Source organism: Lissotriton helveticus, chromosome 4_2 (assembly GCF_964261635.1).
Source record: "Lissotriton helveticus chromosome 4_2, aLisHel1.1, whole genome shotgun sequence".
Classification (NCBI taxonomy): domain Eukaryota; kingdom Metazoa; phylum Chordata; class Amphibia; order Caudata; family Salamandridae; genus Lissotriton; species Lissotriton helveticus.
The window spans coordinates 124,238,980-124,265,440 of NC_136064.1; the positions used below are offsets into that span (position 1 = coordinate 124,238,980).

General features: G+C 40.8%; 1 pseudogene across 1 annotated transcript in view; it reads left to right on the forward strand.

The window, feature by feature from the left end:
* LOC144752091 (nicotinamide N-methyltransferase-like) overlaps positions 1-26,461 on the forward strand; it is a 71,096-nt pseudogene that overhangs the window by 16,513 nt on the left and 28,122 nt on the right. Inside the window, exon 2 of the transcript XR_013594024.1 lies at positions 21,961-22,168. The product of XR_013594024.1 is annotated as a nicotinamide N-methyltransferase-like (transcript). The remainder of the gene's footprint in view (positions 1-21,960; positions 22,169-26,461) is intronic.

The following is a 26,461-nucleotide window of genomic DNA, read 5'->3' on the forward strand; positions in this document are numbered from 1 at the left end:
ACCAATTTAGCAGTCTGTGGTAATCCATTCACTGCACTAACACTGAAGCACTTAAAAATTCAGCCAGGCAATCTTCTTACATAACTGTAATTATTTAGTCAGTACCCAAGTACTGAAGTAGGCCTTAGGCCATGGGCTGCTTCAAACCCCTATGCACTATGCACGCAGTCTTCCATGCACCTGCAAACTTGTGTGATGCGTTTAGTAGCATATACTAATCCATTCACTGCTGAACAGTTGAACTACTGATAATTTCATTAAGGTATTCTTCCAGATGTAGGTCTTGAAAGATTTATGCAGTGTATATGCACTTCTGTTATCAGTTATACAGTTGTTTTTTATACTTAGTAATTTTACATTGTAGTCATTTAGTAATAGAATAGTATATTTCATATATTTATTTTTATAATGTTATATATATTTTTCATATCAGATTCTATTTATCAACACTGAAAGAAATTCATCATGCCTTCAAAAAGTGAAAAGAGGAAACAACATAATGAAGCTTATTATTTAAAGAGAAGTCATCCAAAAGATTTACCTGAACAACAATGTGTGAACAAAAAGAAAAAAAGTCCTGGTAAGAGAACGAAGTTTTGTTTGAAGAACTTATCAAACACTAGGAGTAGTGTGAACAATGTCAAAAATACAAATAGTGTATCTTCAACTAAAAAGGAAAAACAAGAGAAAAGAGAACAACCATGGGAAATCATCTTGTAAAAAAACACTGTATAGTAAAAGGAGGAACAATCAATTTCAGGAAATTAGAAAAAGAATGTTTTATAATAGAGTTGTGTTGAATTTGATCAAGGAAGTGGAGAAATGTTAAAAAAAACAGCATTTTATAAGAAGAAGAAACGTATAGAAAATATAGTTGAGAAAGCTTTCGAATTCAAAACAAGTTGTTTATTTTAGTATTCAATTGAATTCGATCACTAGATAAGCCAATCCATTTAATGAAGGCCAAAAGTAAGTGGAGAAGAGTAATTAACAGAAGTCATTTTTCTGACGTTTTTTGGGTGAATGGAAACATAGTTCAAGTTCTGAGACTTTTTGTAATGAAGAGAGTTATCTTCAGAGTAATTATTTGTTGTGTGCAGTTGACACTAGGGGCGGTGCTTATGAGGTTAGAAATGGTTGTCCTATTGAGAAAGAGAAAATTGTTTCTAGAAATGCAGAAGAGGTGTTAGATGATGAAGTTTAAGAGAGACGTCCTAAAGATCCAGTGTACACTTGGAATTGAAGGAGTATATGTAGTGTCAGGCAGGAATCTATTGATTTTTTATGCAATTTCTTACGTAACTATACTAAGAAAAGTGTTAAACAAAAGATTAAGATGTTGCAAGGACTAAACCATTGCAGAGTGAGGGAAATTACTTGTTTGCAAGGTCATTCTCTGGCTTGTCTTTCTAAAAAAGTATGTCGAAGTGTTTTTCACCATTTCAGGATGTTGGCAGTACATCATACTCAAATGAGGAAATTATTCGAAAGATTGTATTATGCAAAAAGTCCAGCACTAATGTTAAAAAAAGTTCAACAGTGCTCTTTTGCGTGGATCTGTATCAGATGTAATGAATGTTTGTGAAGAAATTCAGGTTATTTACTTTGGTCCTGAGGAAGACAGTGCAGAAATCAATACATTAAAAATTGAAATGTGGATGAGAATGTACAACATTGTAGTACAGAAATTTGTGAGCAAGAAATTACGAAGTTTGCAGTGATTTCAGGTGAAAGGCCAAAATATTCTTGTATTTGTTGTCGACGAACTCATTATAAAAATCAGAACAGGACTGTTGATCTGTATTTAAAAAGTGAAAATGAAAATAATAGCGAGTGGAAGGAATTTGCAACTTATTTGTTGGTAGAGAATTGTTTTGATTTGAGTTCTGATCAGCGTATTTGTAAATATTGTTATAACAAATTAGACGAGAACAAAATGCCTACTAGAGCTGTGCATAATAATCTTGAGTTGGTAAATATTCCTTCTGAACTGATGGATGTAAATACCTATGAGTCTATTATTATTCCATGTGTGCATCCATTTCAGGCTATTGTTCGTATGGAGCCTAAGATAGGGAAACTGCCTCCTTCAGATTTACAGAGAGGAATAAAGGGAAGAGTTGTATATTTGCCTCTAGATTTAAAGAAAAATATTGAAACAATTGGTGTAGAAAATGTTGAAGATGAACCTCTAGTTATTTGGTTAATGGCGTTCCTACTAAGAGTAAGAAAATCTGGCAAGAATTAGTGGATGTTAGGAAAGTGAAAAAGGCAACGTTGTACCTGGTAAAAAATAATCAATACTATAAAAATGTGTATGTGGGAGAAGAAGAAATAACTGTAGAAGAAGATAGTGACTCGCATCTGGACAAATTGAAAAAGTGGATGTGTCCAGAACTGAAGAAATCTACGAACATTACAGTGTTCATCCACTTCATTCCAAAGAAGTGATGGGGAATACTATTGAGTAATTCCAAATGAAAGTAGCAAGGGGAAGTCCCATTAGTGTATAGGAAAAAAGCTTGGAAGCTCGTTGTTTCCCTCAGTTTTTTCCAACAGGAAAAGGAGGACGATATGATGACCGACCTGTGCAGATTCCTGCATCTGAATACCGAACATCAAGATTGAATGCAGAAGATCCAAGATTTCGACAATGTATTCCGTATTTGTTTCATCTTTTGTTTGAGAGTGATTTGTCTGGACTTTCTTATACAGTGAACCATATATTGAAAACAGGTGTACATAGGCAAAATAATTTGGCAAAGGAATTTATGGATAAAGTACAGCAGGAAGATAATCTTTTGGAATCTCAGCTGATTAATCTCACAGCATGTCAGCATGGTACTAATGAGTACTGGTACAGTCTTCATGGAGAACTTAAATGTATGCTAAGGAACTTAGGAACTCCTACAGGGTTCCTTACTCTAAGCTGTGCTGAATATGCTTGGGATGATTTACTTCAATTTCTTTGAGAGGCATATTTAAATATAGTAAATATTGAATACAAGACACCTGGAGAATTGTGCTCTTTGGGTCCAGTTAATGTATGCTGGGATTTCAATCATAGATTTGAAGCTATGATCTCTTTTATCACCAATAAAAAAATCCTCCTCTTGGAGAGGTTCTGGATTTCTTTTGGAGAAATCAAGAGAGAGGTGCTCCTCACATACATATGCTAATATGGATCAAAGATGCTCCCAAATTTGAATAAGAATGCAGCAAGTTCTTAAAACAGAGTGTGACGTATTATTTGGAGGTAAACACGTCATAGTTTTTGGAGATCTACTACAACTTACTCCTGTAAAAGGACAACCAGTGCTTAAAACAATGGCGCATGAAGATACCAAACAGTCTTTGGGGAGCATTGGAAATGTTAACATTTGGTCATATTTTTATAATAAGGAACTTATTACAAATATGCGACAGGCAAATTATGCTGATTATGGAACTATTCTTCAAAATATAAGAATTGCAAAAGTGACTGAACATGTCAAAGAAGTTTTACAGAGACCATTACTTTCCAATTTGTTTCCAATTGAAAATATTGTTTCTGAGAAAATATATATGAGAATTGCAGTAAACAAATCTGTAATCTGCTTAATGCCAACACTGCGTGAATGTTCTATATTCAATGAAGACATTTTAAAGTTGGAAAATGAAGAAATTATAAAATTGGAAGCTATTGATAAAATAGAAAATGAAGGAATCACTATTATTTTGACTGAAAAGTAGTAGAGGAAATTGGATTCTTTAGAGAAATAGATGAGTAAAACTGCTGCTTTAGAAAATAATGTATATGCATTTGTAAACTGTAGGGTAATTTTACGACGTAATTTGAATGTGGAAAAAGGTTTAGTAAATGGAGCAATGGGTAAAATTGTTGATTTCGTTATAATGTAAATAGAGATGGTATTGAATTTTTGAAAATCAAATTTGATGAAATTGCAAAAGTACAACAATTTTGGCTTTTGTTTCAGCTCAGTTTTTGCTTGTAAAAGATTTGTATGTTCGCAGAAAACAGTTTCCTATTTCTTTGGCGTATACGGTGACCATTCATAAATCTCAAGGTTTAAGTGTCGATAGTGCTTTAGTGAATATTGGAAGTACCATGTTTAAGAGGGTATGGCATATGTTGCTTTGTCTCGAGTGAGAACTTTATCTGGATTGTACTTGATTGATTTTGATCAGACAACGTTTAGTGCAGATGCAAATTTTGTGAAAGAGTATAATAGGTTAAGAAGATAATATGCACCCAATTTAGGTAAAAATCCAGTATTTGAAAAGCTTGTGGTAGGTAGAAAAAGAAGATTTGAGAATATATGTAGTGAAGTTGTAGAGACAGAAAAAAAACAAGATGAAGTTGTGATTGCAAGCAAAAAGAAAAAGGACAGTGTTGAAGAGAATGTTGGTTATCAGTTTGAAAATAGTTATGGTGTCAACTGCTATACTAATGTAGTTGTTAATGTTTTTTTTCTGGAAAGTTTGCAACAGCAAATTGTTGAAAATCGGGAAGAAAGATTCTGTTTGTTGTTGTATTCTGTTTATGAGAAATGTAGTAGTGATAAAAGTAAAATACAAAGTGTTTATGATATTCGAAATGTTTTGGACATATGTTCTGGTTCTACTCAATTTACGCAGAATATTCAGCAAGATTGTCAGGAATTTCTAATGTATAGGCTTGTTGTATTGGAAGATGAAGGTATAGATATTGAAAACCTTTTTGGCCTTTCTTATAAATGGCAACATGACAGTGAACATTTTTTCTTTACATGTAGCACTAACATAGACACTGAAAGATTTATATATTTGACTTTACCAGACTGTGAATCAGTGTCTTGTAACAATCTAGTTAGAGGAGCAAGTCAAAACATGGAGTGTAGCCAATGTAAATCAGAAATGTCATCAACATTATCTATACAAAGGTATGGACAGTATGTAATTTTAATGCTGCAACGTTGTTGAGCTGATGGAAGAAAATTGAAAATTTTAATAAAAAATGTTGTAGCTACTCAACGATCAATATCAGGAAGAACTTTTGTAGCTGTGAGGTTCTGTAAATTACGAATTTGTTGGTGCTCAGCCTCCATTTTGTAATCGCCGCTATTTTGTGTTGCCCTCACACAGGCAGCACGGCGAACGCAATGTTTTTGTCGTTTCTGCATTTACGTGTCAGGTGGCTTCTTCGCTTATGTTTACTAACGAGTGTCAGGGTCTGGCCGAGTACACTAATTCCTGTCTGAGCTGATTAATCCCCGTCCGGACTATTTGTTGGCTCACACCATTCTTTCCTCCAAGTTATCTTATCTGCTGTCCTTCGCTACATGTCACATGTATTCTCCTGTTTCATGACTATTCTTCTAACACATACAGCTGTGTTTTTTCTGTTCGTAAATCGAATTGTGTGGATTCACTCGATAATTTACTCAAGGGGTCGAGTAACAAACACAACCGGGAAACTTGAGTTACTTGGGCTTAAGGCATTGTTTATAACATTTGTTTATGTCTCCTGCTCTCGTATGATTGCATTTTACATTGTATTGTACCATATATAAACCTGTGCGCCACGGAGTTAAGTGGCAGTCTCTTTTGAACCGCGTTATACTGACGACTTCTAAGACCACTGTACTAGCTGCAGTTAATAAATATCATCTTCTACTCCAGACGAAGAGTCCGTGTCTCTGTATTTGACAAGGCAGGTGAATCCCGGGGATCTTAGGCGTACCCTGCACCACCGGGCCTTAAGGCTGCGGTTCTCCAACTGGCGCCCAATGTGGGGCAACTTCAGAGGTAGCGGTTAAGCCCGAGGGTCGTGAGGAGCCCCGCAAGAAAATTCTCGAGGACGCGCACCACGTGATCGACCCCTGTATGTCGTAAGTGGACCGAAGGTCTTTGACAGCGCGGCTACTCCTTTCCGACGGCTACCGAAGACTGCTGCCCTGACTGTCGCCCTGCCTTGGACCCTTCTGATGATGTTTGGTAAAGCGAGACGATAGACGGACCTTCGCTGGTGTAGGACGATCCTTAGTTGAGTATTTGGTGGGTCGCTCCCAGAATCCTTTGTTTTACTTTGTTTTTGGGTTTTGATTACGTCATTGCAATAACTGAAGCCAAGGGGTAAGTACGTTTGTACTGTTCCATTGATTTATACCCCTTGTTGTTTGTGAATAGCCTAGAGAAGTAACGATGCCTGGGTTAAGTAAGTTTAAAAGAATTTGTTGTTTAGGTTGTAGAAGGGATTCCCAGTTGGAGGATTCATGTCCGATTCCTCCAGTTGGAACTCCCACTTATGAGTTATATTCTAAACATGGTATTGGTCCCATTACCTTTAATGAGACATGGGTCCGATACACGAAAAATAGTGGAGTTTTGAGATGGCCCCAAAATGGTAGTTTTGACTCCGCCATCCTAGATAATTTGGAAACGATTCTGTTTAGACGAAAAGTCCGGCCGGCAATGTTTGACTCTTTTCACCTTAGGCGTAAGGAAGCCAAACAGAAAGAAATTAAGCAAGCGAAAAAGGATAAGAAAGCACAAAATATGTCAATCATAGAGGCTGCTCAGGAGTTTAAAAATAATGAAACAGATGGTGGGAATGAAATATCAGAAAGACAACATCGCATGGCGATAGATAGATGCTATCCAGTGTTGCCTACTTCCTCTTCAGATAAAAGTATGGAATTAGAAGAAGATTCTCTAATGTCTTGTTTATTGAATTCACCTCCGCCCTATGCCCAAAATCCTACTGCACCTTTGTTGCCCCCTCCTATTGCTCAATCAGTGGTTGCTCAATTGCCGATTATTCAGCAACCGGTTCAGCCCATTAATGCTTCCCTGCCTGTTTCTGCTCCGTTTTTACAGCCTACAATTCAGCCCCCACCTCTACAAATCCTGACTCCTGTTCATCAGCCGGCTACATTTCAGTCTCCGTTACCTTCTGCATCTCTATTGCCTCCCATTCTCTCGAGGGATTCCCCTACGTCGCACAGGAGATTAGCTGATGCTGTCTCCAAATACTTTTCTCCTCTTCTCGGGTCTTTGAATCTGTCTCCGGCTTTCTCTAGACGACAATCTCGTTGTCAACTTCGTCATACGGACGAGAAAGTAGTTTTGGGTTCCCTCGCTCGTAAATGGATTGAGAGAGGACTAGACTATACTACAGAAGATATTATGAGTTCTTTTCACCAATGGGTAGAGCCCACACAGAGATATGTTTTTAATGTCATGTGTCAGACTCTTATTAAAGGTTGGGAAGATATGGAGTTAGATATAGTCCCTTCTGAGCTATTGAAGTAACAAGCCGATTTCGATAAAGGTTTTATTGTAGGGCCACGAGTCGAAGACACGGTGAATAAACTCATTGCGTTTCGAACAATGTTTTTGTCTTTGTCCCTTTCCAAGACTGGTCCTACCAAAAATAAAGGTATTAAGAATTATTTGATGCGTGAAGTTCCTCCCATATGGAGGGACGCAGTAGTTGGTCCGCCTCCTGTCCCTGCTCATTTTCAGCGTATATGGGTCCACGAACCCTGGAAAAGGTCTGAAGTATTGGCGCTTAAACAAACTCTTCCGGACCTTCGTAAAAATCCGGCTGGATATTATAAAGAATTGTCTCAAACAGTTGACGCTTGTATCATGAATTTGGCCGATATTGATATGCTGTTTGGGAATGTTGTTCCACAAGCATTGTGGGCACGGATTCATAGGGAAAATCATAATGCTGAATAAGGTGGTGATTGGGCTGCTATTAGAGCCGCTGATGCAGGTCAAGTGGGTGGTGTGAAACCCGATGATCTGATTACCACCCTACCAGGCAGAATAATCGAATTGATGAAAACTATGATGCCGGCGGTGCGAGTTAATTGGGATAAGCTGGCCGCATGCAAGCAAAAGAAAGACAAAAGCGTTTTGGATTTCTTCACCCGTTTTGAAGAGACGTTTATTGATCATAGTGGTCAGGATTTGAGTACAGAGGGCGGCCAACGGTTGTTTGTGGACAAGTTTGTATACCACTTTCTTCGTGAATTGTCGAATAAACTAAAGAGTTTTGAAAGTGCATGGGCTGTCTCTTCCCCTGCTAAAATACAGGCTACTGCACAATATTATGAGAATAGAGATAAGGAGGAGAAAGAGAAACATGAGAAGAAAAATAAAGATTTGAAAACAAAGGTTCTTTTACAGCAAGCTTATCCTCCGCGTTCTGCACAGCCTCAGTTTTCCCAACCCCCACAGTTTCAGAAAGTGTTTCAGAAGCCTGAGTACTTTATGCCTCATCTTCCGTTGGGTCCTAATCAATGTGCGTATTGTAGAGAAGAGGGACATTTCAAGAATAGTTGTCCTGTTTTATTACAGCGTAGAAATGGGATGTCTGCTCCACGAGGACGTGGAAATTCTCAGCCAAGATCTAGAGGTAGAGAACGAGGTGTGTCCTCTCAGGAACAGCGTTCTACTGTTCCATCTACTAGGAATTATTTTGATCAACAGAGAGTTCAGTCCGCGCAGTATTACAATGACGATTATTGTGAAGAAAGAGCTGATGATTTTCAGATCGAATAGGACAGCCATGGACGAAGTGAGGGAGTTGTGTTGATTCCAGTAGATCAAAATGGGCCATATGTCACGATTAATACTATGGGTGTTTCTGAACCGTTTCTTTTGGATACTGGTGTGATGAGAAGTTCTATTATGCATACTAAACTCCCTGGGGCACCTTTGTCTGGCTTAATAAATACTTCTGTAGGCTTTTCTGGTGCCCCAGTTCGTAATCCAGTTTCTTGTCCCTTGCCTGTTTCGATTGGTCCCTATGATTTGAATGCTCCGCTTATTCTGACAACTGGTTGCGGTGAGAACTTGCTGGGTTTGGATTTGTTAAAAAGATTACATGCAACATTGTACTGTTCCCCTTCGGGTGTGCATCTTACATTGGGAAAGAAAATGACATCTTCTGTGTATCTGTCTCGGGACGAATTCCCATCTGAGTTGCTTTCTCTTCCTGAAAGTCTTTGGGCTACAGGCCCAAATGACTTGGGTTGTCTTGCGATCCCACCGTATGTTGTTACAATTAAAGAGAATGTGAGGATGCCACGCATTCCCCAATACCGTATCTCCAGTGATGGAGAGAGAGCACTTTTGGCTATTGTCGATGATTTTATTCAGAAAGGTGTGGTTGAAGAGACGAGAGGCAATGTTTGTAACATTCCTGTTCTTCCGATCCTTAAAAGAACTGACCCTTCACAGCCTCCTGTCTATCGATTTGTTATTTACGTTAGGGAGGTCAATACAATTGTTGTGCCACAGTTTCCTGTTGTTCCGGACATTACAGCTTTGTTGATGATGATTCCTGCTTCGGCAGCTTGGTTTTCAGTTATAGACCTCAAGAATGCTTTCTTTAGTATTCCTATTGCTGAAGAAAGTAGGGATATCTTTGGTTTCTCTCTTGGTGGCCGAAGTTTTAGATTTAAGAGAGCTCCTCAAGGCTATTGTGAAAGTCCCTCTATCTATAGTAAGGCTCTTAAGTCACAACTGGATGCTTTTTCCTTACCTCCTGGCGCTACACTTATTCAGTATGTGGATGATTTGTTGGTGGCTGCTGATACGGAAGATGTGTGTAAGGAGGTGACTGCTGCGTTGTTGCATCATTTGTCTGGTCTACATCATAAGGTGTCTCCCTCTAAGTTGCAATATGCCCGCCAAGAGGTTACCTATCTAGGTCATCTCTTGTCGAAGGAGGGAAGACGATTGACCCCAGAAAGTATTCACGCTATTTCACAGATGTCTGTACCCACCACGCAGAGAGAAGTACGTGCCATTTTGGGTATCACTTCCTACTGTAGACAATGGATTCCCAATTTTTCACTTTTGGCTAAACCACTGTTGGAACTAACGTTGAAAAATAAGCCATATCCGCTCCCTTGGACGGATGAATGTCAGAAAAGCTTTGTCGACCTACGTGCTGCTCTATGTTCTGCTCCGGTGTTGGGTACCCCAGATTATAGCAAGTCCTTTACACTGTACGTTCACGCGAGAGAGGGTTGCGCATTGTCAGTTTTGACACAGTTATTTGGAGATAAGCAGAGACCATGTGCCTATTTCTCCGCTACATTAGACCCAGTAGCTAAAGCTTTGCCCAGTTGTCTCAGAGCCACAGCAGCTGCAGTGATTTCTATCAGACAATCTGCTGGATTAGTGTTGGATAACACACTCATTGTTATGGTTCCGCATGCAGTGGATACTTTGTTGAATAGAACCTGAACACAGCATCTTACGAGTGCTCGTTTGTCTGGATACCAGCTGACACTTCTAGCGAGTCATGTGTACATCAAAAGATGTAACACGTTAAATCCAGCTACACTGTTGCCACTCCCAGATGAGAAAGATGTTCAGGAAAAACATGATTGTTTTATTTGAATGGAAGAAGAAACGAAGGGTAGGATTGATTTGAAGGACACTCCGCTCAAGGACCCGCATGGGATCCTATGGGTAGACGGTACTTGTTTCAAGCTTCCAAATGGGGAGACTACTTCTGCCTATGCTGTTACCACCTTATGCACAATTGTTGAGACGGCAGGTATCGGACATAATTCAGTCCAAGCAGCTGAATTGATAGCCTTGACTAGAGCATGTGTGTTTTCAAAGGGAAAGAGAGTGAATGTGTACACAGATAGCCAGTGTGCTTTTGGCGTTGCACATAGTTTTGGTAGGTTATGGAGGGAGAGAGGATTCTTTACCTCTCACGGGACAAAGATCCAGCATGGTCAGTTAGTGACTGATCTTCTCGAGTCACTTACCTTACCTGCACAGATAGCAATCATAAAGTGCAGTGCACATAAGAAAGTTACAGATGATGTGGGTCGTGGAAATGCGTTTGCAGACGAAGTAGCAAGAACTACAGCTAGAGATATAGCTATTCGAATGTACATGGCAGGTCCTGCAAACTGGGTTAGGGAAATTGGAATGTGTGAAGACACGATGAGAGTGTGAAAACGATTCAGGGAGAAGCAACTTAAAAGGAATTAAGAACGTGGAAAGAAAGTATGGGAATGTTTGACTCGACGCGTTGTTGGACGGAATTGTCGGAACATCAGCGATGGTTATTACCGGACGCTTATGTATTACCGGTTGTAACTATGGCTCATGGTCCAGCCCACATTAGTCCAAAAGGCATTTGTAAGCTCTTGGCTCCTGTGTGGCAGAATGAAGGAATTCCAAAATGTGCAGAGAACGTGGTTAAGCATTGTATTGTTTGTCTAATGCATAACCCAGGAAAGGGTACCCCAACTCCGGCAGGTCATTTTTCTCCCCCGTCAAATCCTTTTGAAGTGTTGCAGATAGATTACATTCATATGGATCGATGCAATAACCTTAAGTATGTTCTGGTGGTGGTATGTGCCTTTTCCCGATGGATAGAGGCCTACCCCTTGAAAGATAACACTGCTCTGTAAACTGCTAAGGTGTTACTTAAAGAGTTATTTCCCAGATTTGGTTTGCCGCGAATTGTCTGGAGTGACAATGGAAGCGAATTTGTGAGTCAAATTATGCAGAAAGTATGTTCTGGTTTTGGGATCAGACAAAAATTCCATGCGGCAAACCATCCACAGTCAGCACGTTTGGTTGAGTGTTATAATGGTACACTCAAACTTAAACTAGCTAAGATTCAAGCCAGTACGGGTCTTGCTTGGCCAGATGCCTTGCCCCTAGCTCTTTTGTCAACCAGAACTACTGTACACTCTCGTATGGGACTTAGCCCATATGAAGTGGTATTTGGATGCCCAGCTAATGTCTGGGGTGTCCCTCGCCCCAAGAGATATTCTGATGTACCATATCCTTTGTTAATTGACTATTTGCATGATTTGACTACTAAATCAAGTGTTATTCGTCAACAGGTACAAAGTGCTTTGCCAGAGGTCTCCACGGATCCAGGTCACACCATTCTGCCCGGTGACTGGGTCTGCATTAAGAACTTTCAACGGACTAAGAATCTGGAGCCTCGTTGGTCTACACCTACGCAAGTTTGGCTCGTCACCCGCACGGCTGTGAAAGTGGTCAGCAAGCGAAATTGGGTGCATGGCGTGCACTGTAAAAAAAAGTGCCATTGCCATTACCCTTTGACCAGTGGATTCACAGTGGTATAAGAGAATCGGATACTGCAGCAGTCCCTTGTTTTTGTTCCCTTCAGTGATGCTCAAATCTATGGAATTCAGTCTGAGAAAGTGAATGACGACATTCTTCAAGCCGCTGTGCCTGCACACCTTCGAATAGACACTACGAATCCAAAAACGTTATTTAAGGACCAGACTGGTCCGAGCAAAACTCGCTACAACCTAAGGTCGAGAGCTGACCAGAAGAACTGATTATTTTGAACACTTTTTCTCTATTATTCAAAGACATTTTTTATATATATATATATGTACTGATCTCTTGCCTCCTTGTTTTTGTGTGATATTTAGTATTAGATGTGCCATCCGTCTCCGTCGCAGGGTCACGGTAGGAGACTCAGACTGTAACCAGATTTTCGTTCTTTTAGTAAGTGGCTACTGCCTCAGGATATACAGAAATACATAGCTGAGTGATTGAAGAAGATTGCCGTGAGCGACATTTTTTTTAGATAAAGATGGATGGTACAACAACCATAGGTAGGGAAAATAGGAAACAAGAAATGAGATTGAAATATTGCAAATCATTGCGCAGTCGATTTGGCGTAACTTTGTGTATTTTTATGTTTTTGTGTATTTTATTAGCCTGCATAGGTTGGGTTGTCCATGTTCTACACACGAGAAATGCTGCTAACTCTACAACTTCTTTGCCCTCTCGTCTTGCTGTCTTTTCACATAAAATGCATGCTCTACCCCCTCATGAACAGATAAGGAGAGCTGAATATATGAATAATACATTCATCCAGTTGTTGCACCAACACCAGTTGGCCATTAATATGACTGACTGTTGGGTGTGCGGTCTTATGCCACATAATACACAGAAGGGAATGCCTAATTTGGTCCTCCCTTTCTCATATGAAGGTTCAGCTTGGGCCTATCTGACTATGTTTTCGGCCGCATACCACAACAAACTTAGAAATCCTGTAAAGACTTCTGGGACTGGATTGGATTTCAGCCACAGTTCTTTGATTAAAGGTATAGTGGTGATGGCTAAGATTATAGAAAAGGGCAAAATTCCGTTAGATGAGAAGAGAGCTTATGAAGGATGGAATGTTACCCACTATGTTTCTAGTCTTGGTGACAAAACTAAGAAGGGTGAGTCTTCTCCTGTATGGACTGTACCCCTATCAAGGTAATCTTTGTCTCCAAGTCAACAGTAAGAAAACTGACAATAAGCAGAGTTGTTTACACACCTACATTTTCTCGTCCCCTGATTTCCCTTCATTGGTTCCATCTCAAGGAACATATTTTGTTTGTAAAGATAGAGCTTACACCTGGCTCCCTTCCAACTTTTCTGAAACCTGTTATGTAGCCTTCCTTCTTCCCCCTACATATTCGGCTCCGTCAGACCACCATAGAATTAGATATAGCCGAGGTATATTTGATGCCACGGACACGTCGGCCCAAGAAGGAGGGCATTTCCTTAAAGGATTCCTCCCCTTTTGGGGCCCGATGATTAACAGCAGACACATCAGGCAATTGGTTCGTGCTGTCGAGACTACTATTAATGTTACTTCAGGCGCAATAGGTAACATCACAGCAGAGCTTCAGGCTGATCGTCTTATGACGTTGCAAAATCGAATTGCGTTAGATGTGATCCTAGCAGACCGAGGAGGTGTCTGTAAACTGATCGGATCTAGCTGCTGCATTTATATTCCAGACGATGCTCCAGCAGTATATCAAGCCATTTCCAAATTGCATACCATCTCCGAGTCGATTCATCACGACGAAGGGGATTGGTCTTTTATGGGATGGTTTTGGAGAATATTGTCAACATGGGGATGGAAGATTTTAACGTTCCTGGGAGCAATTTTGGCCATCATATTCTCTTGTTGTCTGTGTGTTCAATGTGGTCCCGCAGTGTGTGGCCTGTTGGCTAATTTATGTGTTCCACAACCTGCAACTCAGAAGGCAGAGAATATTAGGATGATGGTGCAGCAACAGCTTGAGGATTTTATGAACATCGATGCTGACTCCGACTCAGATTAGCATGAGTTGGTTTGTTTTTAGCCTGAGTAATGGCAAAAGGAGGACCTGAGGTTCTGTAAATTACGAATTCGTTCGTGCTCAGCCTCCATTTTGTAATCGCCGCCATTTTGTGTTGCCCTCACTCAGGCAGCAAGGCGAACGCAATGTTTTTGTCGTTTCTGCATTTACGTGTCAGGTGGCTTCTTCGCTTAGGTTTACTAACGAGTGTCAGGGTCTGGCCGAGTACACTAATTCCTGTCTGAGCTGATTAATCCCCGTCTGGACTATTTGTTGGCTCACACCATTCTTTCCTACATGTTATCTTATCTGCTGTCCTTCGCTACATGTCTCATTTATTCTCCTGTTTTACGACTATTCTTCTAACACATACAGCTGTGTTTTCTCTGCTTGTAAATCGAATTGTGTGGATTCACTCGATAATTTACTCAAGGGGTCGAGTAGCAAACACAACCGGGAAACTTGAGTTACTTTGGGCTTCATGCATTGTTTATAACATTTGTTTATGTCTCCTGCTCTCGTATGATTGCATTTTGCATTGTATTGTACCATATATAAACCTGTGCGCAACGGAGTTAAGTGGCAGTCTTTTTTGAACCTCGTTAAACTGACGACTTCTAAGACCACTGTACTAGCTGCAGTTAATAAATATCATCTTCTACGCCAGATGAAGAGTCCGTGTCTCTGTATTTGACAAGGCAGGTGAATCCCGTGCATCTTAGGCGTACCCTGTGCCACCCGGCGTTAAGGCTGCGGTTCTCCAGCTGTAGCAATTATTTTTCATGATGGTCCTTCTACAACATCTGAACATTACACTGCTTATTTAAAATGTCTGAAAGGTTAGATACATCGTAATGATAGTCAATTGGTTTTTAAACAAAGTTTGCCTAAAGAGTTACCAAATTCTTACCCAATATTTTTAAAGCCTACATTTTAGGAACAAAATTTGGCCTTTCAGGATTACTGCTGTTAAGGTAGGTTGTTGTAGAGTACTTTGTAAGTGAGGGTGAGGAGCTTGAAGGTGATCCTCTTGTCAACATGGAGCCAGTGTAGGTCTCTCAGGTGGTGGGCGATGTCGCTGCGGCAGGGGACATTGATGATTAGTCGAGCAGAGGTTTTTTGGATTCATTGTAGACCTTGTAGGTGTTTGTCCGAGTTAAGATTTAGAGAGTTGATCCTTATGCAGTTAGCAACGTCTTTCGGTGGTATGTGGCTCCTTGGTGAGGGAGAAGATGAGTTGCTTGTCGTCGTCTTAGCAGATAATGTTCAGGTTGTAATGGTGGGCCACTTGTGTGAGTGTGGCCATGCAGATGTTGAATAGCGTCAGGTTGGTGGATGAGCTCTGGGGGATGCCGCAAATGATGTTGGTGGTTTTGGATCAGTAGGGTGGGAGTTGGATGCTGAGGATTACTATTGAAGAACTTCCAAGCTAAGAATTTGAGATATACTAATTGGCAATGAAGAAAAGTATGTAAAACCATGAAGGACTATTTGCTGTATATTTTGTCAGCATATATTTGTAAATAACTGTATTTGCAGTGTATGAAAATTAATGATAGTGTTTTGTTATTTTAAGATTGTTTGAGATAGCTCATACGTACGTAAGAAATTGCTCTTAGAAAAAAACCTTTAACATATGTTTTATTTCCATTTTTTAGATTGTTATTGAGAATGTTGAGTGTTTTTTTAGGATAATCTTATTGTTTGCCCGCTGTTATGTGATGAGTGCTATTGTGCTCACTGTTTGTAGTGAAATTCAATATATTCTGAGAACAGTAAAAAAGGCAAATGAAATGCTTTATAAATTATTTTGTGTTGTAAAATATATATTGTAACTGTATTTGTTTTTTTGTGTTCCACAGTTGCTAATTTTATAATATATATTTTCTTTCTTATTTATTATGTTTAAGGTAAGTATAACTAACTGTTAAAAATGGTCGATGGGTTGTGCTTCTACAGAGCTGAAGTAACAAGAGATGGATGGAGTACATATCTCTGCAAAGATGGTTTGTATCTTTTAATGACATTTGAAAAAGTTAATATATATACTGAGTGTACCAGTATTCCGTGCATTTTACTACAGCACATTTACTAGTTTGGAACAGGATAGGTGAATAGACATATTGTTCTTTTTTTAGTACTGCATTTTATTATAACAGCCTGAGTCTTTTTCTATAGTGATAAGGAGTAACTGCTTTCAATATTTAAGACAATTTAAAAACAGAACATTCATATAAATAATTATATTTATATAACCTTGTAAAGTAGTAGAGAATAGTATTTGTATATTTTTTTTTTAAGGACAACATAGTTGATAAAGCTAGTTTTGTATTATGTATTAGGAAAACTGATAAAATTAAGTTTTTATGTTTTTGTACAAAGTCCTACAACATAAGAAATTGATTATGGAAAAACAATAGAACAATATGGAAGACCATTTGGAAATTAGCAAGAGTCTAATAGAAGAGCTAAACGTACATTTCACAGGCAGCACGAATGAAGAAGAAATTAGTGCTGCAGATATCAGCTGTGATTTCCTAGACGAAAGCTTAGATGCTGATTTTGTGGAAGCATTAGATGATGTCGAGTTTTTTGATCATATAAATTCCAAAAATGATAATCAGGAAATTGATATTAATGAAATATCTGATGAAATTATTTTAGAAGCTCTATTAAATTATGAGACGTTACAAGAATAAATGTTTTGTTATATAATAATAATGGTTTGAGTTCTAAGTACTAAAACATTTACTGTACTAAAAGTGTAGCACTTATAGATTCAATTATACATTCTTTAAATTCTTTGCCCAGTCTGTATCCTTACACTTCCTTCAAACACTCTGCCAGCGCTGTTTTAGTATTGTAGTGAGCTATATAGCAGTATGTGCTTACCTATACACTATGCTAAAAAAGAAGCAGTAATACATTCAGCTTGATACTGTCCTTGCAGAACTGTAATCATTCAGCCAGTACCCAAACAACCATGCAGTAAATCAGGCCTTAGGGCATGCACTGTTTTAAAACCCTATAGACTATCCATGCAGTCTTCTATACACCTGTAAACTTGTGTTTTATACCTTCAGTTCCCCAGTCTGTATCCTTACATTTCCACCAAACACTCTGACATTGCTGTTTCAGTATTTTAGTGAGCTATTCAGCAGTATGTGCTTATTTATACACTGTGCTAAAAATGAAGCTGTTATAAATTCAATTATGCACTCTCCTTGCAGAAGTGTAATCATCCAGTCAGTACCCAAAGGATTATGGAGGAAAGTAGGCCTTAGGCCATTGACTGCTTTAAACCGCTATAGACTATGCTTGCAGTCTTCTATGCACCTGCGAACTTGCCTTTTATACCTTCAATTCCACAGTCTGTATCATTACACTTTCATCAAACACTCTCACACTTCTGTTTCAGTCTTGTAGTGAACCATACAGCAGAAAGTCCTTATCTATGCACTGTGCTAAAACTGAAGCTCTTATAAATTCAGTCAGGCACTCTCCTAGCACAACTGTTATCATCTAGTCAGTACCTAAGTACTCATCCATTAAAGTGGGCCTTTGGCCATGAACTGCTTCAAACCTCTATAGACTATGCACGCACTGTTCTATGCACCTGCAAACATATGTTTTAAACCTTCAATTCACCAGTCTGTATCTTTACACTTCCAGCAAACACTCTGTCATTGCTGATTCAGTATTGTAGTGAGCCATAAAGCAGTATGTGCTTAGCTATACACTGTTCTAAAAGTGAAGCAGTTACACATTCAGCCAGATACTCTCCTTGCAGAACTGTACTCATCCAGTCAGTGCCTAAGTACTCATGGAGCAAAGGGGGCCTTAGGACATGGACTGCTTCAAACCCCTATAGAGTATGCATGCACTTTTCTATGTACCTGGAAGCTTGTCTTTTAAACCTTCAATTGCCCAGTCTGTATCCTTACAGTTCCACTAAACACTTACACACTTCTGTTTACTTCTTGTAGTGAGCCATATAGCACTATGTGCTTATCTATACACTGTTCTAAAAGTGAAGCTGCTATACATTCAGCCGGACACTCTCCTTGCAGAATTGTAATCATCCAGCCAGTACCCAAGTACTCATGGTGCAAGGTGGTCTTTAGGGCATGGACTGTTTCAAACCCCTATACTATGCATGAACTCTTCTATGCACCTGCAAACTTGTCTTTTATATCTTCAATTCCCCAGTCTGTATCTTTACACTCCCTCCAAATACTCTGCCCCTGTTTTTTCAATATTGTAGTGAGCCATACAACTGTATGTGATTATCTATACACTGTTCTAAAAGTGAAGCTGCTATACATTCAGCCGGACACTCTCCTTGCAGAACTGTAATCATTGAGTAAGTACCCAAGTACTCATGGAGCAAAGTACGCCTTAGGCCATGACTGCTTCCAACCCCTATAGACTATGCATGCACTCTTCTATGCACCTGCAAACTTGTCTTTTATACCTTCAATTCCCCGGTCACTAACCTTACACTTATTTATTTATTTATTTATTAAGTTTATATAGCGCGACAGCTACCCGTAAGGGTTTCCACCAAAGACTCTGTCACTCCTGTTATAGTTTTGTAGTGACTCATTGATCAGTGTGTAGTAATCCATTCACTACATTAAAACACTAATGGGCAGATGTATAATAACTGGCACATCCCCAGGGATATGCCAGTTATTGTGCACTGTGACATCACCACCATATATGTACCGTATTTACAATGTGGTGCATCATGGGGCAAAAATGGCATAGATATGTGATGTATCTGTGCCGTGAAGGTGGTGCATTGCTTGAGTTGCGTTGCAAGTGCAACGCATCTCCAGGAATTCTCTGGGGACCCTATGCTCAGAATGCTGTGTCATTCCTTACACCGGCTTCAAGCAAGTGCAGGATTTTGACGCAGCATGAGCTCAAAAGTGACAAAGTGAAATCTTGTAGATTTCACTCAGCCACTTTAAGGAGGTGTTCCTGCGCCAGAACGCCCCCTATTCCCCCGTGTAGGAATGTCTCCTTCTGGTACAGGAATTTACAAAGTGACACACCTCCCAGATGCATCACATTGTAAATACCACACACCATGACACATCTTTTGCACCACCGCTGCGTCAGAAAATGTATGCAATTTTGATGTAAAAGAGGCAGAAGGAGGTTGTTAATCTGCCCCTAACACTTACAAATTCACCCAGGTAGTTTCACCAGCAGTGCAAAGGGAAGCATAGACTTGTAACATATTTATGCACATATGTTACATTCAAGGGCTTTGAAAGTACTACAGTATGCTATAAGTAAACACCTTGTTGCCGTTCGCAGCTTGCTTCCTCACACTCTGACCCTTGGTTTGTGCTGGGACACCTTTGTTTTATTTGCCGGACGTGTGGAACTGTGCCTTGGACTGCTTCAGCGCGGTCACGGGCTTGGGAGACTGCGAGGACCAGCATCCTCTGTTTGCTCCCAGCTGGTGCCTCTTCCCCTGATTGCCCACCGCTTGCCTGCCTCTACAAAACGCCTCACGGCCCCCGCTCTGCAGGAGCCATTCGCAGCTTGCTTCCTGACACTCTCACCCTTGGCTTGTGCTGGGACACCTTTGTTTTATTTGTCGGAGGTGTGGAACTGTGCCTTGGACTGCTTCAGCAGGGACACAGACTCGGGGGACTGCGAGGACCAGCATCCTCTGTTCGCTCCCAGCTGGTGCCTCTTCCCCTGATTGCCCGCCGCTTGCCTGCCTCTACAAAGCGCCTCACGACCCCCGCTCCGCGGGTGCCATTTGCAGCTTGCTTTCTGACACTCTGACCCTTGGCTTGTGATGGGACACCTTTTTTTTATTTGCCGTAGGTGTTGAACTGTGCCTTGGACTGCTTCAGCGCGGACACGGGCTCGCGGGACTGCGAGGACCAGCATCCTCTGTTCGCTCCCAGCTGGTGCCTCTGCCCCTGATTGCCCGCCGCTTGCCTGCCTCTACAAAATGCCTCACGGCCCGCGCTCCGCGGGTGCCATTCGCAGCTTGCTTCCTGACACTCTGACCCTTGGCTTGTGCTGGGACACCTTTATTTTATTTGCTAGAGGTGTGGAACTGTGCCTTGGACTGCTTCAGTGCAGACACGGGGGACTGTGAGGACCAGAATCCTCTGTTCGCTCCCAGCTGGTGCCTCTTCCCCTGATTGCCCGCCGCTTGCCTGCCTCTACAAAACGCCTCAGGGCCCCCGCTCTGCGGGAGCCGTTCGCGGCTTGCTTCCTGACACTCTGACCCTTGGCTTGTGCTGGGACACCTTTGTTTTATTTGCCGGACGTGTGGAACTGTGCCTTGGACTGCTTCAGCGTGGACACGGGCTTGGGAGACTGCGAGGACCAGCATCCTCTGTTCGCACCCAGCTGGTGCCTCTTCCCCTGATTGCCCGCCGCTTGTAATTTAAATACCTCAACTACAGACAGTGCCCAGATCGACTTTAAACCTCTTGTCACTAATAACGCTCTAGAGTCTGCGGAGGACTCTCGTCTTAACCCTGACCTTCTTGTCTCCAATGAAGAAAATCTGGAAATTCAACAACCGCAGTCATCGCTTGACACAGAGAGGCAGATTTACTATTATTTGGTTCAACACAGTGCAGCACGACAAGTTGCTGCCTAACACATTATAATGAGTCCAGCGCTCTCAAAAAAATGTCTTCTCTCATTTCATAGCGATTAAGCTAACTTCATAACTTAAGCATTTGAACAACCTTGTTTTCAAGGATCATTTTCAAGTATTACATTTTTATGTTTAGCCTGTGGCTATGTATTTTGTCTATATAGCTTGATGACATTTGTCCCAAAATAAATTATCTTTGATCAATTAAAACATACTCCTCCTTGAGCACCAGTCAGGATTTGAATCTGGCTGCAGCAGGTTGACAGCGTTGCTACAAGTAATGGATGATGCTCTATTCATCAAGGGCAATGGAGAAAGGTGTCTTCCCTTAGTTCTGGACCGATATTCAGTATTTGATCCAGTAGATTACTCACATCAGATCAGATGGAAATCATAGGCTGGAAACTGAACTTTTTTGCGTTCGATTCGTGTAATCTCTCACAGCAAATAAAACTTCATAACTCTGATTTCAACCCATCCCATACCCTATTGTACACTGTACATTGTCAACCAATCCTCCAACTTCCCCACACCGGAGATGTTTGACTCCCAAAACAGAGACTACGTCAGATCATAGAAATCTTCACCATGACCTCCTCCAGTATCTCCCTGATGACAAGGCCTCCTCCTCGGACACCGCTGGCTACCTTGTCTTGCTGAAATGTATTGTCTCAGATTTTTTAGTTTGAAATTTCTTTTAAGAGCCCCCTTAATAAATCCCAACTGCACTCCATTTTGGTTGGTGCTTTGCTCCTTTAAGTGATATTTTTCACTTAAAACTTTAAGAATTCCTAACTCCAGTTCTACTGATTGTATTTTTATAGTTTCAGTGTCAAACACTTTATTAAAATGTGCTCTATTTTTGGAAATCGGTTTGGGATTTTTCTTGTGTTGTGTTTTACGCTAATTACTGACTTAGCATTGCATAAATACTTTATACATTGCAGCTAAATTAAGTCTGACTGCTTTTGAGGCAAGCTGCCAGAGGGTTAAGCACAGGTAATTTGTTGACTTTTGATATTCACCCTGACAAGGACTGTGCCTGATGCTTATGAAGGGCTCACACCCCCCTCAACCCACAACGCAATTTCTCAAATCCATTTATTGTTGTTTGCTGAAACAACATGTGACATTTTTGGTTTTCAGTTTGCTTAAGCATGAACCTTTTTCTAATCTACACAGGTGATCTTAAAGGAGAAACCTTGATTGCACTTTCTTTTGGTCCCTTTCCTTATTACATTCTCCCAATCTGTGACAATTTCAACGAGATCACCTTTGCCTGCGCAGATGACAACTCCATCCAGGAGATACAAAAATGGCTGAAGAATAAACCTGATGCCCTGGACTGGAGTGACATAATGAAGCTGATTTGTGAGCTTCAAGGCTGTGGGTAAGAGTCCTTCTCTCTATTAAGCCTGGCCTCCTGAGGTTACCTATTCTCACCTTCTTTTAGATCTCCTTAAAAGAAAGCTAATGCTCATAGAGTGGAGCAGACATGGCAGGGGGAGAATTAAAAAAAGAAAAATGTTATGTCATTGCTGTGAGGTGTAAAAGAAGGAATACTGGGGCATATTATCAACGGGGTTTATCTCCGCTTTTTTGGCTTTAAAAGCCAAGAAAGCGGAGATAAAATTATCTCCCTATTACCTAGCTGTCGCTAACACCAGTTAGCGACAGCTAGTAGGAGATAGCGACCATCTTGGGCCCCGCTTTGCATGTCAGTGATATTTATCACTAATTACATGCAAAGTGGGCGTGCCAAGATGTTAGCGACTGTAAACTGTCGCTAACATCGCTATCTCCTATTACCAACTTTTGGAGATATTCGCGCTAAGTGCGAATATCTCCAAAAGCTAACACCTGCCCCTGAGCAGTTCTTAGCCATGTTATCCAATGGTAGGTGGATAACATGGCTAAGAGCATTAGCTCGGTAATGCATGAATATCGCTGACTTTTCAGCGATATTCATGCATTTCGGCCGATTTTTATCGCTTAGGAGACAAACCTCAATAATAGCAAGGTTCCTAAGCGATAAAAATCGCCTCAGCTCGGCGATAAAAATATTGCCGCTAGGCCAATATAGCGATAATTATCGCTAGTTGTTGGTAATATGCCCCACTATTCTATGTGATATACATGGGCATCTATGATCACTGACTCAGTTAGTAATAAACACAGATGAACCAAAGTCTTGCTAAGCTACCAATGATTCAATTTTAACATAGTTTTCCTCACATAAATGCTCCAATACCATTCCACATCAGTACTAGATCCTGATAAAAGTTATAATCAAGCTCTGATCAATCCACCACTTCCATGAACACAAAAATATAGTGGTTCCTTCATGTCCTCAGCCTGTGGGATGAATGTTGAAAGCAAGTAGGAGTGATAGAGAGATTATGTTTTGGCTTGTTGTCTCCTGCCATATTTTATTTGTGATAATACGCAAAGTACAATCCTCAACTTGGTTACTAAACATTTTTTGGATTACCATTTCAAATGATGAATCCTCATTCACATAATGTGGCATTCTTTACAGCAGTCTATCCATTGGACAAACCCAATATGCAGGGTCTGTAGCTTGGCAAACTTAATTTTTATTTTGTTTTGTGTCAACGCTACCACATCAAAACGGTTTTGGACCAACTCAAATAGAAATTTTTACTATGTTAAATTTTTTTGTGTCAAATGTAACACCTGACAATATGAGAATGGCCAATTTTACCCTCGCAATGACATGCCCAATTGTCATATGGACAGACCAAAGGACATGTGCAAAGGGTTACCTCTTTCTGCTTCTAAAATGTGCCATTTAAAACTAAAGGAAAAATAAAGTGTAACATTGGATTAACTTCATCATTTTATGCACATAAAGCACATGCCATAAAAGATATATCCCCGGGAATGTCCAGTAGTGTAAGTGAACATCAACAACTTCATAGATAGGATGAAAAGTTGTAGGCCATGAGCAGGGATGCAAAATTCAACATAAAGGTCTACATCATTTGGCCAAAAATAGATGAAATAGAAATCATAAGAGGTGTTGAAATAGGCACTCTAGATTCCCATCTGGAACATTTCACCTGCCACAAGTTGGTGACCTCTGTAGGTACCTGATGACCAATACACTGGAATTAACAAAATCATTGGGAGTTATAATTCATATTTCATCTATAATGTCCCATTCTGAATGGTTCTTACTGTCAACTATTGTATTAGTTATTGGTAACTGGTTTTCCTATCCCTAACATGGCATACACAAAACTGTACTTACTAAAGTATTTGCTATGGATGGCAAAATTTATTTCAAGATAAGTCGATCACTCCTGCCTAAGCCATGGTAGTTCAATAAACTAGTGTGTATAAACAACAAGAATCAGCGCCAAGTGTTCCCTACACTGGTGGGGAGCACATAGTGTTTTTAAAATACCCCTCACACACCAAAAGGACCCTTGCTGTCATGCTTCATCATTGGGGTCTTCGCACCCCTCTACGGGATGCGGCGTGCTACTACCTACGACTTCGCGGGAGCACTTATTCAATGACTATGCATGGTGCGTGTGAGGGTTGAATGTGAGTGGGTGGTGGGGTTATACGTGAGTGATTAATTAAAAAGTACCTGGCTCGTGGGGTGAACTCAAAAAAATTACTAGCCATACTTGAGGTCAAGCCAGAACTTACGCCCGTTTAACAACCTAGTCAGAGTCAAACTAAGATATGGATGTAAAAAAACCTGAATGAATTTGCAACAAAAGGACTTCATTTTCCCCCTCATACTCCCACCCCACCCCTCGTGACACCTCCCCGCAAAATGTGGAAAACCCCCCACCAACCCCGCTAACCACATTTCACCCCCCTCTAACCTGGGTGTCATGTAATTACACCCGAGTGATCTTACCCCTATCCCCCACAGCATTTCTCAAATTTGTTAAATATTAATGAAAAATGCCAGCAAAGATAAGTTATAGGGGACGGGACCTCAAATTATCATCAAATAACAATTTAGCAAACAACTCGACCTTATATTGACAGAACATGAACAATTTGCCCTTAACCAAAACTCTCAATTTAGACTGCTGAGCAATAGAAGCTTGCGACCCTTGGCTTTGAATAGGTGCAGGATCTTCACAAATTCCTTTCTTCTCCTCGCCGCCACAGGAGTCATATTGGAGTAAATACGACATTCTACATTCTCATTCACTGCAAACTGTCTCTGTTGGAATTCTTTAGTCAGTATTCTCTCCTTTATGCGAAAATCTTGCAAAATTTAACAATAGTGTTCTTGGCATCGTAGAGTTGGGGGAACGGGCGGGCAGGACCACGATGGGCCCTTGTGATAATAAGATCACCCTCGAACTCTGAGATAACCCTTTGTTTAATGAATGAGTTAAACCACTGCAAGGTTTTGGAGTCCTCAATTCCAACTATGCAGAGGTTGGATCCCCGGGAGTGATTTTCTAATTCCTCCAGTTTGTTCTCGAGGAGATTCTTGCTTTTGGCCGCCCCCTTGGCTTCTCCCATTACGATAGTCATTTGGTCCTCCAGAGCCGAGATCCTAGCTTCAGCCTCCTGGAGTCTAATAGGAAAACTTGACTTTGACTCTTCAATTTTCTCTAGTCGTTGATGATCTTTGATATTTATCTGAAAGTCACCAGCTGGCTCTCTATTTGGACTGGAGAAAACGTGAGGAGCAGAAGAGAAATCCCCTGCCATAATCCCTTCAGGAGACCTCGGTCAGTCACGGGAACCACATTTTGTAGAGGAGTCTGAAGCTGCATCTGAGTCTCACTGGAGACAACAGCAGTCTGACCAGATGTTTCTGTTATACCTGGTTGCCCCACGTGACTCCCGATCTGAAAGGTCGACGAAATTAAGGAGGTCAGCTCGTCCTGACTAGGAGTTTGTCCAATAGATGTCTCCATGATTGTAAGGGGATCGGCTCTCAGGCTACCTTGCACGTTATCATGACTCATAGAGGCCAAGTTTACTGCTGGTACCGGAGCTAATGGTATTGTAGCGGCTGAGGTTTCCTTTAAATGTTTTGAAGCTAAGCTGGAGCTCAAAGAGGGAGATTGCAGCGTTGCTTTTTTTAAGAAATAGTGCAAATTGTTTTGCTTGTTTTGTTCTTTTGTCACTTTCACCTTTTTAGGGCCTTCGGACCCCACGTTATCCTGTGGAGATGTTGCATGCATAGCTGTAACATCGTTCTTGTCTGCCCCGTCTGCCATGTCCACCGCGCCCACCTGTTCCAAAGATGCAACAATGGAAAGATCCTCCTCTTCTGAACACTCCAGCGTAAAGTCAAGGCCAAGCAGATTGGAGGCATTCTCTTAACTGGCCAATCGGACTACCTCTTTTGCTTCCTTGGCAAGGGCTCAGGGGATTTTAACTTTAAGATGAGTATTAAGCAGTTTTCCCATTCTGGCTGCTGTACCCCCTGTCCTTTTATAGATGGAGGTCCTGATGACAGTCTGCTGATGACAACAGGTTAAACTCGCTCGTCGATTTCAATGGCGAGCTGCTGAAAAGTGCTGCAGGTGACCAAGTTGAAAGTGTCCGGGTAGATCAAAGATCTGAAGAACCTGAAAGCAGAGGGGACTGAGTCTGTGTCAGTAGCCAGTGACCAGGAAGGCAATGACAAGATTCCCACCGATGTTGGGTGATTTCAGGTTGCTGTTAATGT